Here is an 18,529-nt window from a genome sequence, read left to right on the forward strand (position 1 = left end):
ATCACAAAACTTGAAATTCATATACTAATTCCATCAACGTTTGAAATTTTAATTTTGTATTACAACGATATACGTTTAAAAAGGTCGTCGAAGGTAGTTGGAAATTTTACTTTTGTACGATTTACGGCATAAATTCATTCTGTATGTAGGTACAAGGAACGCCTGTAAACCATGAGCAATTCAGATGATCAGGAATGACTAATAACGAATGTCATAAGATCGATAGTTTGGAAAATGTGCGAAGGAGTTTATAAATGGCAAGTAAGCTGATGTTGCGTTACTTTGAAAAATGGGAAACATTGTTCCTAGAGGGTCTGTCACAGAATAGAGAAGACAGAAGTACGTTCTACTGATTCTGAGATGACTGTGAGTAACAACGTAGCACTTAACCAAAACCCTAAAATGGATTGCTTTACTAACTTAACCACCGATTCCATAAAAAGCTATTTTTTACATTTTTAGCATATGTGACGTATGTGATCAAATCTTTTTGTTAAAGGGACTTTTTTAATCTGACTCGAGGATCTTACCTTTTCAAATCAGATTAGAAAAGAAACAATTGTTTATTTCAAAAGACAAATTAATTGTTTATATAATTTTACTATATATATACATATAAATTACAAGAAGGAATATTTAGAATATCATCGAGCGTGAGAATTTAGAAACTTGATCGTTCGAGAGCAACTCCTTGTTTATTTTAATTAAAAGCAAACAACAACGGGGAAAGTATAAACGTATGGCGTCAACAAGCAAGATACAGAGAATTGCGTATATGTGTCGATATTCGTTGATTTATTTTTGAGGGCAAAAGATCCGTACGAACAAAAGCAGTGTTCGTTAACTTTCATATTGTCCTTACTTATTACCATCCTTAATTGGATACTGTTTAATCCTATATGCTTCGATATTCATTCCTTGAAAGCATTCTAAATAGCATCTGATAACAAATTCATCTGATATAAAAAATTCAATATTGAAAGAACATGTATTGTTAAAATATTCACTATTAATAGAAAGCTAAGAGCTACAGTCGTGTTTACGGTAGAAAGTATTTACGTTCATCTAACGTTTGTTAAAAAGACAAAAGACGAGTGCTTTCTAGATTCCTTTCAATGCTGAATTACTCAAATTAATAATCGCTTGATATTAACGATAAGTGAAATCCACAAACAGGCTACCTCAATATCATACTCAAAATGGAAAAGAAAATCGAATTTCTCCACTCTCTCTCGCTCGTAGCAGTTGCTATGCTTTTAATTCTACGTTCTATCTCCTTCGTACGAATGATCATTTTCGAATCTTTTTCGAGGTCCAGCGCGAACACGTTCCAGGTAGCAACGTCTATCGATTCGGTATGTTTGATTCATCGATGTTAGACGATGACAAACACGGTCGCTGGTACATGCCACAGGCAATGGACGGGTTGCAATTTCTACAATAACATTTGACGCAATGCGAGAGTACCGAGTATGGTGATATCGACAGGGATGGCCAGAGTGAACTTTGTCTTGGATATCTCGTGGCTGCAAAGAAAATGAGAGAAAATACCAGGAGAGTAAGGAAGGTTATCGGGAAGCTGTTTTCGTGGCTCATCCTGCGATGAAAAGTCGATCGGCCGAGAGAAGAGGATCAACACCTCTTTTCGAAACGTACCGGCGGCCCATCCCTAGGCGGCGAGAAGCTCGATCAGCGCTTGCGCCCCGATGCCAGCTATAAGAATCTGACCGGCGCTCGTAGGGACTTCAGTCCACCCCGTGGTACCGGTGTCGCGTTCCTAGTTTCGTTGCTTTTTTCCTTCCCCTGAGCCCTTTCGTGGACGACGTTGTCGCTATGTTGCTTTTCCCATATCAGTGACAAAGAACGAACGATAAGGCGAGAGAGAGAGAGAGAGAGAGAGAAAGAGAAAGAGAGGGAGAGGGAGGGAGGGAGTGTGTGTGTGTGTGTGTGTATGTATGTAAGGGTAAAAAGAGAAAGAGAGAGAGGGAGAGAGCGTGATCATTCCCTGGCGCGCGCGGCACCAGCGAGCAAGGCGACTGACGAAAGAGAGTGGAGTACGAGAAGTGGAGAACTCGGGGAAAAAGGAGAAAGACAGAGAAAGAAAGATAGCGCGCCACTGAGAAAAAGAGCAGCTTTTCCTCCCTTCTCCGGCTTTCTGAAGCGATAGACAGGACAGCGTCGTCAACGTCAGCAGCGACGTCGGCATCCTGGACGATCAGCGTACGTTCACATCGAAAGAAACGTCCATATTTTGCTAGTAGTTGCCTGTTATTTTCATCTATTCGCCTTTAGTGATCGTGATTGTCGTTGCAAAGCTTCGTCGTAAATAGCATTCTTTCTGAAATTTGTAGCCAACGGTGCGACGGACCAGTCTGCCGCGGTGAAAAGACGTAAATGCAACGCGCGTATTATTCGTCGTCCTCGCTGTTTCCTGAATAAGCCTCGACAAAGACTGCGAAAGAAAGTAAGGAGAGAAATTTTCTACTCTCTTTTCGTAACCTTTGAAACCGACGAAACTGGACATATCCGTGCCTCTAGTCGTATTCATACAGTAGACCTGCATGTCGATTCGCGTTGCCAGGCTTTCCGCGCTTTCATTTTTCTTGCCAACAAGTTTTACGGCATTGTACCGCGATACCAGCATCCGCTATTCGTTGTCATCGAAACGATTGCTGTATCTTAATCAATAGAAACTCGATCGAGCGTTCACTAGATCCGATTTCGAAATATTCGAACTCGAGATAGAAGTTTTCGCTTTAAGGATCTATCATTGCGAGCCTTTGAAGGCGTAACTGTTAATTAATTCCAGCACGCCTTTGAATTTCTTTTTCTAATTTCAATTCACGACGCTTCCATAAACGTTCTATTGACTTCGAACTTTGAAACTAAAAGTTCGTCGATACCTTTCGTAGACAACATTTACCGCAATGTTTTACTTTTTCGTTGACAAAGATCTTTTTTAATGAGAAAGCAGAGTAACGTAGCTGTTGGCCGGTGTTGAACGATAATTTGATATTTTCTTAGTTATCAAAGAACATTATCACAAAGATATCTGGCCAGTACATTAAATGATACTTTACTACGATAAAAACGTAGACAAATTAATACAAGATATCGTTTGATTCTTAATTTTTGATCAATATCGATATTTGCAAAAGAGTTCATTAAACGTTTGCATGAACGTTCATTTACTATGTTCCAGCTTTCGTAGCGTTAATCAAAGAGAATTTAGAGAGAGACATAGCGCACAAAATTAACATTAGAGTATGTGTTTGAGCAATTACGTCGTTTGAATGACTCGTTAATTTTCCAATGGATGCAATAATTTTTACTTAATGCAATTTAGATCGTTTACTTCTGTCAACTATACCTTCATTGATAACTTTGTTATATTCCCACAGTTATCTTTCTATCCTTCTTAGACTTACTTTTTCTCTTACTTTATAGTACTGACTCGAGTTTATTAGCCATGGTGAACACAAAAGGAAAAAGTTGAGTAAGAGTTTGAAATGGAATCTAGATAGCAGTAATTATACAACGCTACAGTAAGCACGATCGAGGATTAAACTAATTGAAATTTTATCTAATAAGCATTCGATGTTTAATCGCATCTGCTTTATAATTTAAGTAATCTGTCTTTAATATAGAGTTTTGCATGATTTGGACTCTTTCAAACGTATGATATTTGCGTTTTAATAAAATATCACAACATACCATAATTGTCTGTTAAGCGAAACAATGAAATGACTATTTACTCACAAACGATTATTCGTATAGTTCTGGAAAGAGAGGGATTTTTTAAAAACAGCATGAAATTAATTCTCAGCGGTTTGTAAGCTCGTACATTCTTCATAATGTGATAATAACGACGCTTTAATCGAAAATCCATTGAATTTCTGTCAATTAGCATTCTCTCAGTGGAAACATACAACAATCTTCCGTTTGTTGAGTCATTAACTTATTTAATTAATATTAACTGTATTTTCACATATTTTAATATTATACGTTAATCGCTTTTTGCTCTTCAAAATATAAAACTGATGATAAATTTTGGATTTACTAATAAAATAATTAGTGTCTATAAAGTATTATGTACCTCTAATTAATTATACTTCTTGATAATCTTAATTATTCACCAATACTCGCTAATATTCGAGGTATTATTAATATTAATTCGCTAATATTCTAGGTATTAATAAAATATCCGAGTAGCATCTATCGAACAATATCGAAGAAATATTGAACAATTTTATTAAAAATTGCGGACTTTAGTGGAATTTGTGAATTTCCTTCAAATATTCACATCATGTTTTTTCTCGCAATTTTCTTTTATTATCGGTGATTTCTATCGTATAATAGGTCATCAAATTGATCGAACAACGACTGATCTCTCACGGTTTACAATCGCGAGCCACGTGATTGTTTTCCGTGTGCAGTTCGATAGATTTGAAATCATAATGGAACGCTGGCTCGTATTCTCTTCTAATCAATTGTAAATTTTCTAACGGTTTACAATTGAAATTTGATTATATACTCCGGCAACTTTAACATAACTGAACGATCAGTAGTTTCCAACTATCGATCCCAGCAGGTTCATCTCCAACTTTAGAAATAAAGGCTGAGCCTCGACCAATATGTCAAATGTTAATGTCGCTGGATCGTAACATTTTCTGACAGTTACTTAAGACGCCAATAAAAGCGTAAATATACGTTATAGTTAGCGTTTCATCCGGTACTGTGACGAGAAAATAACTACTTTCAGCTGCTGAATGTAACTATTGCTATACCGAAAATGTTTACGAAAAATTCGAAGGCGAAAAAACGTATAAAATGGTTTAGAATTTAATAGAAATAACATTCTTCTTACATTCGATCTTTTTAGTTGTATTCGTAGGGTACGAATTTTCTATCATAAGATTTTCTAGACTTTCCTCTATTTTTCTTTCGTCTGTATTTGTAGATGAAAAATTGCGGGGAACGCGGCAAATATCTAAAAATATAAGACACTGAAAGTACTCGGATCCTATTATTACTTACATTCCATTTCTTTAATTGTATTCATGAAAATATGAATTTGCATAAAAATCCGCGGTCGCGGTTACTCTCTTCTTCCGTTTGTTCTTTAAAACTTTCTTTTGTTTCTTTATCGCCTGTTTCAACTTGTCTTTGGTTTCCTCAATTTTCTCAGCATTTTTTTCAAACCTAGTAGAATTATAATTAACCCTAGGAACAGAAAAGGATTCTATACCTTCAACTTCGTACCTCGTTTATAGCCGTGGAAACAATAGCAGTTGATAAAATGCGTGTTTAACTCTGCATTCTTTTCGCGTTCTCGCTCAGTGAAAAGTTTCTAATGGCATTATAGAAAGCGATGTCAGTCCACTCCCACATTTTACGTTTTAATTAGTGAAATATATCCTCTGACACATTAATTTATAAACTTTTCCTTCCGTAGATTACGATGAATACCTACGCTCTGTTGATCTGGAAAACAGGCAAAAACACGCGTGATCGGTAAAAAGTGAGCTTAAGCGTGTTTTGAACTCTCTAGGACAGGGCAACCCGAAGAGAGGAATGCAATCAGCTTTATGTACTTACGTGCAACTATTTCATTTACAATTCAAAGTTTAATACCGGTAGTTGCTCTAAAACATAGCATATATATATACTACTCAAAGCACTATCAAGGGAAAAATACACTTGTATATATGTGCGCTATATACGTTTCATCGTGTAGAACATTAAGCGACTAATGGAATTACAATGAAACAGAGCTTATTATTATTAACCAATGATGGATTATCGTTTCAATTTCACGTAACTATAGTAGTAGCACAATTGATCAATTTATCAATATATAGCGCGACTAACATGGTTGGTTGGCAAAGTTCGACCAATATTTGTCCAGTGTGAATAGTTTCTGTCTGAGATATGTCGTTTCATACGTCATGCACGCGAACTTGAATAGAAACCAGCAAAATATTACAGTATCGCTGAAAAGTTAGGGTATCTATCTGTTGTTTTCGGCTTCGATAAAATATTTTTCAATTTCTACTCTCTGTTGACGCGATATATATATATATCCTGAAATTTGTTTGTTTTCAATAGAATATATTACTCTATTTTTATGTCATAAACAAAGATTTTTGTAAAATCGCGACAGACTCGAAAAGATCATGTTATCTTGAGAAATATCTTACGGGTAATAATTGCTTAAACTATTTACTTTAATGTATGTTATTTCTTTGATGCGGTGTTTTTCATTTGCTTGGCATTGTAGCGTACCTGTCTGAAAGTCGTCTCTTTGAAAGTCTTAAAGCTTTTCCGCGGAAAAGACTTTAAAACGTTAAGCAGAGTGGGCAAGTCTTTATTTAATCGTTCATTGTCATTTTATCAGGAAATTACATAACGCTTTAATAAGGAAAGGGATATTCCAAAGTACATAAATAAGAACCGAGCGTGTCTGTCTAGACTTTTCTAAATATTTACATTCATCTTTAACACTCCTGTAAAGTAAAATTACGCACAAATATTTACACTTGCACGCGTGCATAAAATGTAACTCGATTATCTTCGTTAATTCTAGTGACACGAAAAAATTTCATTCACGAAAGTTGATCGTCGTAGAAGGGGTCATAAAGCATGCTGATATCAAAATAAAAGAAAGTTTCAAACAAGCTTTATCGAAAAACGAGAGCATGCGTCGATATTTTTTGTCGTCATTGTGCTTGTTAGCGACACGCTACAATTTATCATATCTACGGTACAATGGTAGATATCTAGGAGATTTCAATGACCTATAGCACAAGGTCAAGCCGATGACAAATAAAACGACAGACCACCGATTCTCAAGTCACAAAGGGTGCTCGAAGTGGTATAGTGTACGTTTGCGTCGGCAGTCGTGACATTGCAATCGACAGATGAAAGGGGCTCGTACATTTCTTATCACTTCCGGATTGATTGTAGCACACGTTACGATCGTTCGTCTTTGTTTCATGTCTTCCGATGTATTTGGCTTCTTTTTTCTGCTACATGATACGTCTTGGCGTTCTCTGGAGAAGTAAGTTAAGTGGCGTTACGTCGAGCGGACGAGCTATTCACGAAATTGGCTCGCCACAACCTATCTATCCATTCGGGAAGATCCTATTGATTATAGCTTTTACTGTGCGTGTATTATGTGCAAAGCATCCATCATATCGCTACATTACTTAGCGAATAATACAACGACAATGTTAGAAGGTAGGAAACAAGGAGCCATTCATTGCAGCGTATGCTACAATTAATGCGGAAGTGATAAGAAGCGCATGAACCCCGCCAATCCGATAATTACAAATAAACGACGCCACTCTGACAGTCACTCGTAAATCGTCGAATAAGAATCATTATTTTTATTTTATCATTGTTATTTTTCGCCCTTATTTTGTAGTGGATAATTTTGCCCCGTGAACTATCCAGGTCTAATCTAATAGTTTCTTCGAAGATAAAAGAACAGAGAATGTCATTTAAAAAGATAGATATGATCTTGAAACGTTGAAAATTAATCTCAACTTAATCCTTCTGAGAGATTGTTACTAATATTATGACGCGATTAAATTGATTTAATACGATTAATAACTTGATTAATATGATGAATGCATAATCCATCGTTGATTTGTGCATTTTAGTGAAATTTAAATACCGTCGTTATAGATCGATCAAAGCGTTTGGATACCTATAAACGATAGTGTAGATCGTGGAAGAACAACCCTTATTGAAGATGCTATTTCAGGCACTCAATTTGTCGTCATATCGGTTCATAGGTAACAAAACTTCGGTTTTCATTAGTAGTACCTATGAATTTTCCACCTTGATAAGATAAATTTACTGTATCAACATACACAATGTATACCTACGTGTCGTTTATAGATGCACGTGCCGCACATCCGCACACATTGCATTGTTCGTTATCAAGCGATCAAATTGAGTGAAATAACAATTGGACCGCATCCAATATTTCGATCATCGACAGTAAACCTTTTACGATTCTTCCTCTGTAATTGCTTTTATTTTTTCGATAGAAACTTACATGGCTGTGTGATACTACATTTCTAGCAACTTCTAGTATCGTGTAGCTTATGTTTTATTTTTTTTATTTATTTTTTTTTTGTTTTTTAATTATGCGCTCAATTTACTTTGAAATAATTAATCGGTCAATTTCTTACATAAAACGTACTTACGTATATGTATATGTATAGTGTATAAAGATTCTACTTTTACTTGGCGTGTACAAACATGAAATATTTGCTGTGGGATCGAACCGACGCGATGTACAATATAAATGTCTGTCTTACTCGATACTAGGAGATGTCAGTGAGACCAATCGATAACATTTATTCGACTTTCGGTTAAACGTGACTGCTCTTTTCGAAGCAACTAGTTTCTACTTGAAGGAGCACGTTCTATGTAGAAATAAAAAGATAAATTCTATATTCTAGCGTTAAAATAAAAAGAACGTGATCTATTTTATATTCTTCACTTTAAATACGAATACGAATAAATAATATTTTATGTGGTTGATAATTGTATATAATTCTAGTTTTTATACAATTGAACAATATCCGATACAGTTAACAATCGTGAATCGTTATTATTTGAATAACGTCGAAATTTAATTAACAGTTGTCTCCCGAAAAACTAAAAGACTGATACATTGGTAATTATATCGTACAAAGATCTTGGTATTTCGTATTGAGCATTACCACTTGTAGCATTCGAGGGTGTCAAGGAAGACGGAATCGTGGAGAGGAAGTTATCTGCTGAATAATGAATGATCGATCCGCTCGTTTATCTTTGCTGCTACATAATATTTAGGCAAGATAAATATTCGACCTTAACTACTTGTTTCGATACTTGTTTCAAAATTCTAGTTTGCTCTCGAGATGGTTTTTTTCTTCGTGCGACTGCTTCAGCGTTGCATTTACATGATTCAGTTAATTATAGGGAAGATATAATATTTCTAAAATAAACAAAGTGCCATAACATTTTTGTCGAAAATGGTTACTGTACCAATGCTTTTTATATTCGCGGGAAAAATTTACTTCGTATACAGAACGTTTGTTTCAGGGAATTGATTTACACGGAACGTGGAAAAATTAAGTGGATCATCTTTCAATTTCTTGCGGGATTATTAATAAAAACTGGATCGTTAAACTGTACGGATAAAATACCGTTGGATATTTTATACCTACGTAATTCTCAAACAATGAATCTATCAAATAGTTTATTACTATAATTAAAGAGACAATGATGATTTATTTAATAATTTATGATATACATGAATATAGAAATTTGGATTTTCGGACAGTGTCTTCCCAATTATGCGTTTTGGTTTATTCGATATTTATGAACACGTAATAGCTTTCACGTGAAATCAATATCCAATTTAATGCACAGAATTCAATGGGACAAACAAATGTATCTAGAGACCTTATCAGAAATTATGTTCAACAATTAAGTATACTCAACGCAACGATACAACTATCATTGAAAAATGGTATGAGAATTTACCAAAATAGTATACAATAATAATAAATAAAATAAGCCTGCAAGCGTAGAATAAACAAAGTTCAAAAAATACAACAAAACAAAGAGGAAAATAAAATGTTAGCTTAATTGGCAGCGAATGTTGAATGAATTTTGCTACTATTTTTAATAGATGTTTTGGCACGTTTCGAAAATGCGGAAGTTTTTCCTTCCTTGTTGATAAAACTTCTCAATTCGATATTTTAATTCACACAGAATGACAACTGACACAGATATATTACACATAACAAACCATTACTCGAGGGATTACGAAGATTCGTAATTTTCTACCCTGTTGTTTAATTACTATATCGTGCACATGCTTGAAAACAAGTAATTGTTAATCCCTCGATTATAAGCATATCTTTTATCAAAATATTTAATAATAATCTATCGTGTTATTAGAAACAAACTGAAATATGTTTACTTCGTAGATTCATAATAAATTAAGATTTATAGTATTATTTTCATAACTTCTCCAACCTGTTGCTATGAAAAAACAGCTAAATTTTATATACACACATTTATATAGTGTGTACACACTGGCATTTTTATCTTAGTCTGTTTAGTTATGCACGATATTAAAATGGGTTCTTTTGAAATAGACGCTTCGAGTGACAATTATTCGATATGTCTCAGTCTCAGTATATCTTTTCATATAGAAATATACTACGTATCCGCACATTCTTCGATGAATAACTCGTTCAAATGAAATCACTGATTAGATGAAATATTTTATACGAACTCAAAGGGAAAGTTCAGTGAAAAGATCCAGTTTTATTATGAAACGTGCAATCATAAGAAATCACGTTCAATTTACGAGATGGGAAACTGTAGACTATTAAACTTCGAACTTGTACTTTACCGATACTTATTTCTTTATTTATATCTGTTTGCAGTAAATAACTTGTAACTTTTTTTATACACATTTTCATGTTGCTTCTAAGCTTTACCAGTATAATTTCATCAATTTACAAACCTCGTTGCTACTAAAATTTCAAAAAGTTTCCTGTAGCGCATATGACATATGGAACAACAATTTTCAAGTACTTTTATGGGTCGCTATACCTTTTATTATAGAATGGTACAACTGTTTATAATAATTTCATTTGAAAAGCCTGAAAAACTCTGATTGTTGTTAGAGCAGGTCCTAAGTTCGTTAAATACTCGTAGCACGTAATAAACCAACACTAATACGCTACAAATGGATATAACAGAGCAGTGTTGAAAGTTGTTCAACTTGCAAACAATTTGTACGAAGCTTGCTTACATTGTTAATGAGCTTTATGATGTTTAGTATACGTACGAGGATGGAATCGAGCGGAGAATTTTATTTTAATATGTTCTATTTCCACCATACCATTTTAACCAATCTGAATGCACAGCACGATTCGACTCGCTTAGATGGCTGAAAGTAAAACGATTATAAAAGCTATGCTAATCGGAATTGACTTTTGCAGATGCAAAGGTTTTAATGGTTTTAGAGGTCCTCTATCAACAGATTCTGAGGAGGAAAAAATGGTACGATGTGGAATAAAAATGGCACGATAGGTGAATTTAATTTTACATGTAAAATTCTTACTTGGTACACGTTTCTTCGTTGGAACGAAAGGAAAACAACATTCTTCCCATGGTCTTTCAAGAGAATCCTTCTTCGTGTATAAGGAACTTTTCCTCTTGAGAACATTTTTAAGTACGTTGCATACCTGACCTTTGCACTCCGTCGAAGTTTGAACCCTATGAATTCGAGCAATTTTGTAGCCTTTGATTATTTTTCATTTTATTTTCGCCGAGAAATTTATTCAGAACCTATTTCGATATCTTCGTATTAACCCTTGAACGTTAGGATCAAAGAACGTTACGTTTATGCTGTCATAAGTGAACTTTCATCTCAATACATCTCTCTTCGTTTTAGAAATCAATAAAGTCAAGTATATATTTTATTATTATTCAATTGTCATAGCCGTATCTATTATATATTTCGTTTAACGATTTCTTATTTCGTAGTGAAACTGCCATTCTGCAAATTTTCACTCTTTAGATTAATTAATGTAACAAATGAAAATTTCAGCTACATGTCAGATACGAACGTCAAATGTTTGTGTTTTATCTATAAATATGGATGTAACAGTATCGACAGCGTAATATCGCCGCTTGCCTTAGGACAAAATTTCCACCACGTTAAAAAGTTTAAAGTATATAGCAGAGAAGCGGAACAACTTTGCATGATAATGTGTGATCGTCAGTGTACATATATGCTACATATTTACATGAAAAAGCACTTTTCTTATTTGCATAATTTAACATCACGTCACAGTAACCCTGGCATCTGTATTCTTGACTTGGTCAAGCAACCACTTCACTATTCAAAGGGTTGAAAGAAAACTGAGTGTATACGTGTGTGCAAGTAAAAAAGTACTTGTTACAGTATACATGCGTGTACTTTCAGGCTAACTTCTTTGTTGTTGAAAGCGTTCTTCCACTTTCTTTCGAGAGGAACGCAATTACTTCTTGTATTACTTATCGAACTGAAGTTTAATTGGAATTTTTATGATCACATTTTTATTCTTCTTGCAATGATTAATTCTGTATTTCTTTCTAATCCTATTAAACGACTCATACAAATTTTTTCCCCCGGATTTTTAAGTTTCTAACCGATTAATCGTTTCGCTAACAATGCGAATCAGTTATCGTTTTCGGTGTAAAACCACTAGGCATCCTAATGCTCATGAACAAGGGTGCATTTTCAATCGATTAGGCATTTAATCGCTGCTGATCCACTGATATTTTCTTCCTTTTCTTCTTTATTTAAACAGTGCGTTGGCCACGTGTTATCCTTTTTGTTCGATTAGTTTAACGGCCCTTGGTTTCCCAATAGCGCTTTTCCATCGAGCACACTATAAAATTATTTGGTGAACTACGTAATTTTGTTTAAACTATAAATAAAGGACAACTAGCATATGCAATATAGGAAGGCACGTTCTGTAATTGAGAGAAGACAGTTGAAATATAAGTTTCAATCGATTTGAGACTAGGTACCGTACTAGTTTCCACTATAAGTGCACTGAGATTTCAAAGTTAAAGTTGCTTTATTGCACGACAACTTTATAAACTCGACTTCTTGAACAGCTGTACATGACACTTGTTTAAACGAGAAATAAGGCCACTTAATCTCTTATTCACCACAGTCCGATTACCGAGAATTGTGTGACACGCTTAGAATGGAGGTTTTCATATTGTATCATGTCTTAGTTAAAACATTATATCTTTCTACATAAGTTTGTTTCACAAATTTACTGAAATATTGCGTACAATACACGCGTGAAATATTTAAAAATGATATCTGTGTGTGTATGTATTTTAACATTACATTAATCGAAATTTGCTTCTCAATTCTAGAGAGCGAGAGAGTGAGAGAGAGAGAGAGAGAGAGAGAGAGAGAGAGAGAGAGAGAGAGAGAGAGAGAGAGAAGAATCAATAGTGCTGGTCAGAGACGATAATCAAGGCGCAAAAACGCAGTGAATCTATAGCTTTATCCTGTTAAGTTCTAAGAAATATCAAGGACTCGTAATCATATAAATTACAAATTTTGTTCCAAAATTTGTCTAAATTATAAAAATAGTTACATACAACAAGGAAGAATAATTATTGTTTTAATATGAATTTTTCTAATTTCGTACGAGTTGTGGACGAATTTAACAATAGCAGTTTCCTTTCAAATCTTGTAGCAGTATAATAGAACCTCTCGTATCCGAACACCATTATCCGAGTATCTCGATATCTGAACGTTCTGCTGCAATATCCAAACGTTTCGCTATCCGAGCAGAATGTCTGCTGATGATAGAGTGCAGCAAATAATATTATTTTACGTATAATAGCGAAAAGAAATGAAATTCACGAAGATGTGCCTTCTTCGAGCGTTTCCATAATTCCAGATACAACGTAACTATCGACAGACTTAAATTGGCTCTCGTCTACTTACATTACCAATGATCCTGTATCGAGATTACGTTAATATAATTCAAAGCGACGAAGGCGGTAGTCCAATTGCAGATATAATAGTTACGATTGTTTAACTATGATTCGTAGAGGATGAATTGATGATGAACAATAGCCTGAACCGCTCTTATTCCAACGTTGGACGGTATTCGGCCAGAATGCATTTCCAAATTGAAGCCGCTTTCCTCCGCATTATATTAGATTGCCGCATAAGTTTCGTCCCGCTACTTCATATAAGTTTATCAACGTAATCACTTGAAATACACTGTTCGTATAAGTAATGGCTCTAGAATTCAAATAAGATAGACCAAGCGTAAGATATTCTCGTTTGTTTTTTCATAGTTACGAGTTCAGACAGGTTCTTGCAAACATTCAAAATGCTGGAGTTGTATAAGATATAGAACATTGCATATTCCATGAGTTTCGAGTTACTACAAATGGACAAGGTTGGCAAACAGGCATTCGTTTTATATTTCTCGAGGATGCTCCAACGATGCTTCGTACTCGTCGTCAAAGATTTGCTAAATTTTACGCTTCATACTTGGGCCGATTTTAAATTCAAGATGAAAAATAGCTAGGTGAAAATATTCGAACGCGTCACATTTGCAACTTTTAGCTCAACTAATATGCTATTTTTACTTAAACTTCTGATCAAGTGTAGTTTAATCGCTATCTGTTAAAATTCCTTTTCATAGTTATATACCTGGATTTCTGAACAATGAAACAATGTGAATTTTTTCAAAGTGTATTTCTTTTCCTCTTTCAGCCGGTTGCTCTTCTAATTTTTGCACTAATATTGCCCCAGCTATGCGATGCCGATGCAAAGAAATCTCATCTCTCGAACTTGAAGCACGATATATCATCCGCGAAAGAGCCATTAGACCGGACTAGGACGTAATCTACAAGGTGATCTTTCAGACTCTTAGAAGAATGTTTTTGAACAGATATAAACCTTGTGCTAGGTATTCTTCAGTTTTTGCGTGTGATGATAACGCATCTCATTAGTGATACATTTAACGACTGGAAAAAATCTGAAAGTCTTTGCACAGCTGTTACAAAATTCATAATTCCGCTATCCCATAGTCGTGCAGCCAGAAAATTCCAGTAATTAAAGAAACATTTGCAACAGAACATTTTCACTTACCAAAATCCTTCCGTGGGGAAAATTTCGCAATACGTTCATACAGCGTTTTCAAAGGGACAAATCACATAGACAGTATCCGCATTGATTAAAGTATAACGTGATCAAATCAATAAGAGTGTAAGGAACCTCGGCAAGTATTTATTTTGTATTTCAGATATTTCAAAAATATATTTTTAATAAACATCTATCATGTCTGTACTAGTTTGTTATCGAGAGCTGTCATTGATAGATTGCGAATTTTTATCCGTGAGAAATTAAAAGGTGCAAAAATGCATAGAATGTACGTGTATGTGCGCAATATATATGCAAAAATATATAGAATAAAAAAAGTACGATATTAAAAATATTATTTAGTAGGAAAAACATAACGCTTGCTTGGATTCCACTTTTTTACATATGTTTCGCGAGAGCACAAATTTACATATGTATATCGTATACGTATATTGCATATATGTCATATAAGAGATGTTTCCATTATTTTGTCCAACACCTGTATATCATCAATTCATTTATGAACTACGCTAAACTCTGCAACATGTAATTGGTATATACTCGAACACAAAACGACTGCCCAAAAACAATATCGTTCGATTATCTCTTTTTCAATTTTTGTCCAACTTGATATACTTATTTTAAATACGATGAAATATGTTCGTATCCGCGCGGGATGAAAAATATTGATATCGAAATAATCATCGAGTTTTCAATAACGTTACTCGCGAAACAAGTGAAAAAAAATCAATTTATGGAGAAAAAGTAATTGTGTAAAAAGTGGTTCCATATGAGAATAAAAGTGGAATCGCAGTTTGCACAGGCGTGGATGTTATTGCGAGAAAACTCGCGCCACAGGATGGTATAGTTAGTTAAACAGAGGGAAATTTTCCTGTGTAACTTCGCTTAGAACAGAGATACCAATAGTTTGGCCCAGTTATTAGAATCACTTTGTGTACGTGCATATCTAATCAGATATAATGAAATCTAATTGTAAGCACGATTTTCATTTATGGAAACATATCATATCGATTATCTATATTCGAAACATAACGAAAGTCGAACAACTGCAGCAAACAGTTGTTTCAACTTTTCATGCTACATAAAGTTAAGCTACGCTAGAAGTTATGAACAATACATCTTTGTCTAGCCATTGACTAATATCCATTGTGCGAGAAAGAATGCCAGTGAATAAGTTAACAAACTAGGTGACTTCCAGAGCGAACATTTTCTACGTACATTTTGCAACAATCGTTTTAATAATTATCTAGTTTTTATACATGTTATCAGTACTCGGTACAATAGCATCGTAGTAATTCTCCTAAATAATAAATAATAGTATAAATAGTATGTAAATACCTAGTAATAATAATAGTTTGTGATAATAATACAATTCTTGCGTAATATATAGTAGCATATTTGATGATAAAATAAATAAAATCCTACAGATTTTATTCCACGGTTTCAACGAAGCAATTATTCGAAAACATTTTATTATATAATTTATTATTGTACGTACTATCGATATTATTAGAGGGAAAAAATCTCACTGAAGTACATCATACATTACGTGACAGGTATAGATGCGTTCGATATTTTTAAAAAATCAATTTCTCTGCAAATGACCCCTTTGATAAAAAATTTCTGTTGCATTTTCGATTAATTTTTTTGAAGAGACTAATTTTGTTCTGTCATAGCTCTCGTTCCAATTAATGTTCGCTGCGTTATTACACAGTAAAATTGCATTCCTCTTTTATGGAGAACAGCTTAGATTTCATTTCATCGTATACACATTTTCTCTTCGTGTAAATATGTTTTACTACACGTCTCGATATCTCCTTGATGTTTCATTCATGAGATTTTAATTTTATTTCTGTTGCTTTTATTACTATCCTCTTTTCTAATTTGCTACCTGTAAACCATTTTCTACTTGCTCGTAGAATAAGTATAAGTCAGTTTCTCCTAAGTAATATCGTGATTTACGTTTGTAATACCATAATTCTGAATGATAATAAATTAGGCATAAGAATGGAATATTTTAATTACGATGAACGAGACATTTGTTATTTCTTACAATTTTAATGTCTTTACATTATAATGAAATTTACGATGGCATAATGTTTACGATAGACAGAAACCTTTTAAATATCGTAATTTTATTTCTACAAATAAAAAACTGAACCTTCGCGTCATAGATTCTCAACCTGTGACGTTCCAAACTTGAGGAAATAACAAAATGTTTCCTGAGAGATCGTCGTGGTTATTTTATTATCGACTTGTCCCGGAAATTCCGCAGACATAAAATTATTTATCGCACTTTTATTAAAATACTGGAATTCTATGACGAAAACATCTCCTATTTTTAGTTAAAAAGGAAAAATTCAGAATTGATTAGTTAAAAGGGTTTCGTTGTCCAACTAGATAAAGAATATTGAATGTCAGCTAGGATATTCAACTCCGTTCATTTTATATATCGAATATGACACGCGCTTACTATCATTTATTCTACTTTTTATAAAATCCTCCAGTGGGAAAAAAATTGGATAGTCTAAAGCTACTTGAAGGAATCTATTATTGAAGATGACAAAGAGTTTCTCAAAAAGAAGCTCGTGCAGCTATTCTATAGGCAGCAGAGTATCATCAAAGAAACTAGCAGATGCTATTCAACGTTGTGTCTCAATTTTTCTTAAATTTCGAACAATCCGACAGCTGTAATTATTTTTATAGAAAGCTTCGTTAAGACGACTTCCAACAGCTTTTTATCGTGATATTCCACCAATGGTTCTAATCAATAGGCAACATTATAGATGAATTTATGATTCTCAACATCGTATTGACAATAATATATTGATCGTCTAGGGGTCTTCTAGCCACGATAATGTTGAAAACCTCAAATATTGACAATAATATGGTCAATAATATTGATCGTATGAACGCTCCTTCTATTAAAAGCGTCTTTTTAGCAGAGTACGATCATGCGTTATTTTGCCGGAAAATGGAGTTGTAGTTTGAAAAAGGTTGAGAAACACTGGCATACGTGGACAACAATGCATATCTGGACTAGCGGACTTCTTAATTAACGTTGACCGGCACATGAACGCACAGCACACCTGACTTTGATGGACAGGCGAGCATGCAGGACGCCGACAGCATTAGCAGGAGATGCCCTCGAAATTTCGCGATTCTTCTGCAGCGGACAGCATATTTGCCCACTTATTTAAATTTCAGACAAAGACACCCGTAAAGACGAATGGATGAAGTGTAGCCGAGCGAGATAATTAGAAAACGGAACATTTTTTTCTCCTTGAACTTTTAATAATTCGTACATGAAAGAATTTAAAGCCGTGAAACAAAGTAAAGCAGGATGAGCAGTGCGAGGAAACAGTACGCGTAGAGTTACGTACTTACACAATTTCCCAGCTAAATTAAATCTCCTGTACATATACGTTTATTTGAAATATGTTCATCTAGAAGAATTTTAACTAATACCAAAAACATATCCTTATTAAATCAACAAATTTTTAATTTAAAATTACAAAGTATCAATACAGCCTATCATAGGATCAGCGAATTATTATTAATACTCTTATCTGTAGTATTTCCTCCCAGATTTCCCTCGCAATTTTAAATAATTCTGTCTTGTTTCGATAGGTGAATTTATTCGTGTAATATTTTAGTTTCCACCATAAATTCGCATTCGGATTTAGGTTCGCGAATTGAAGTTAATTTTTGTTTAATCTGAAACTTCTACGTTTCCAGAACAGAATTTTTGTTGCGTCGTTTCAAACGAAACATCCATCCATTCATTCATCCAATAAATGTAATTGATTTCTG

The 18,529-nt window shown here is 34.2% G+C and overlaps 1 protein-coding gene across 5 annotated transcripts in view; it reads left to right on the top strand.

Moving 5' to 3' along the window:
* The first annotated feature begins 1,730 nt into the window (after positions 1–1,730).
* LOC126923587 (metabotropic glutamate receptor 7-like) overlaps positions 1,731–18,529 on the top strand; it is a 43,688-nt gene continuing 26,889 nt past the window's right edge. For 2 of the 5 annotated variants that reach the window (XM_050737193.1, XM_050737192.1), the window contains exons 1-2: positions 1,732–2,220; positions 2,352–2,464. The gene's annotated coding sequence lies outside the window, so the exon portion shown is untranslated. Of the gene's footprint in view, positions 2,221–2,351; positions 2,465–18,529 lie in introns of all 5 variants that reach the window. The other 3 variants (XM_050737191.1, XM_050737195.1, XR_007713227.1) reach the window with 2 other exon arrangements.

This window comes from Bombus affinis, chromosome 13 (assembly GCF_024516045.1).
Source record: "Bombus affinis isolate iyBomAffi1 chromosome 13, iyBomAffi1.2, whole genome shotgun sequence".
Lineage (NCBI taxonomy): Eukaryota > Metazoa > Arthropoda > Insecta > Hymenoptera > Apidae > Bombus > Bombus affinis.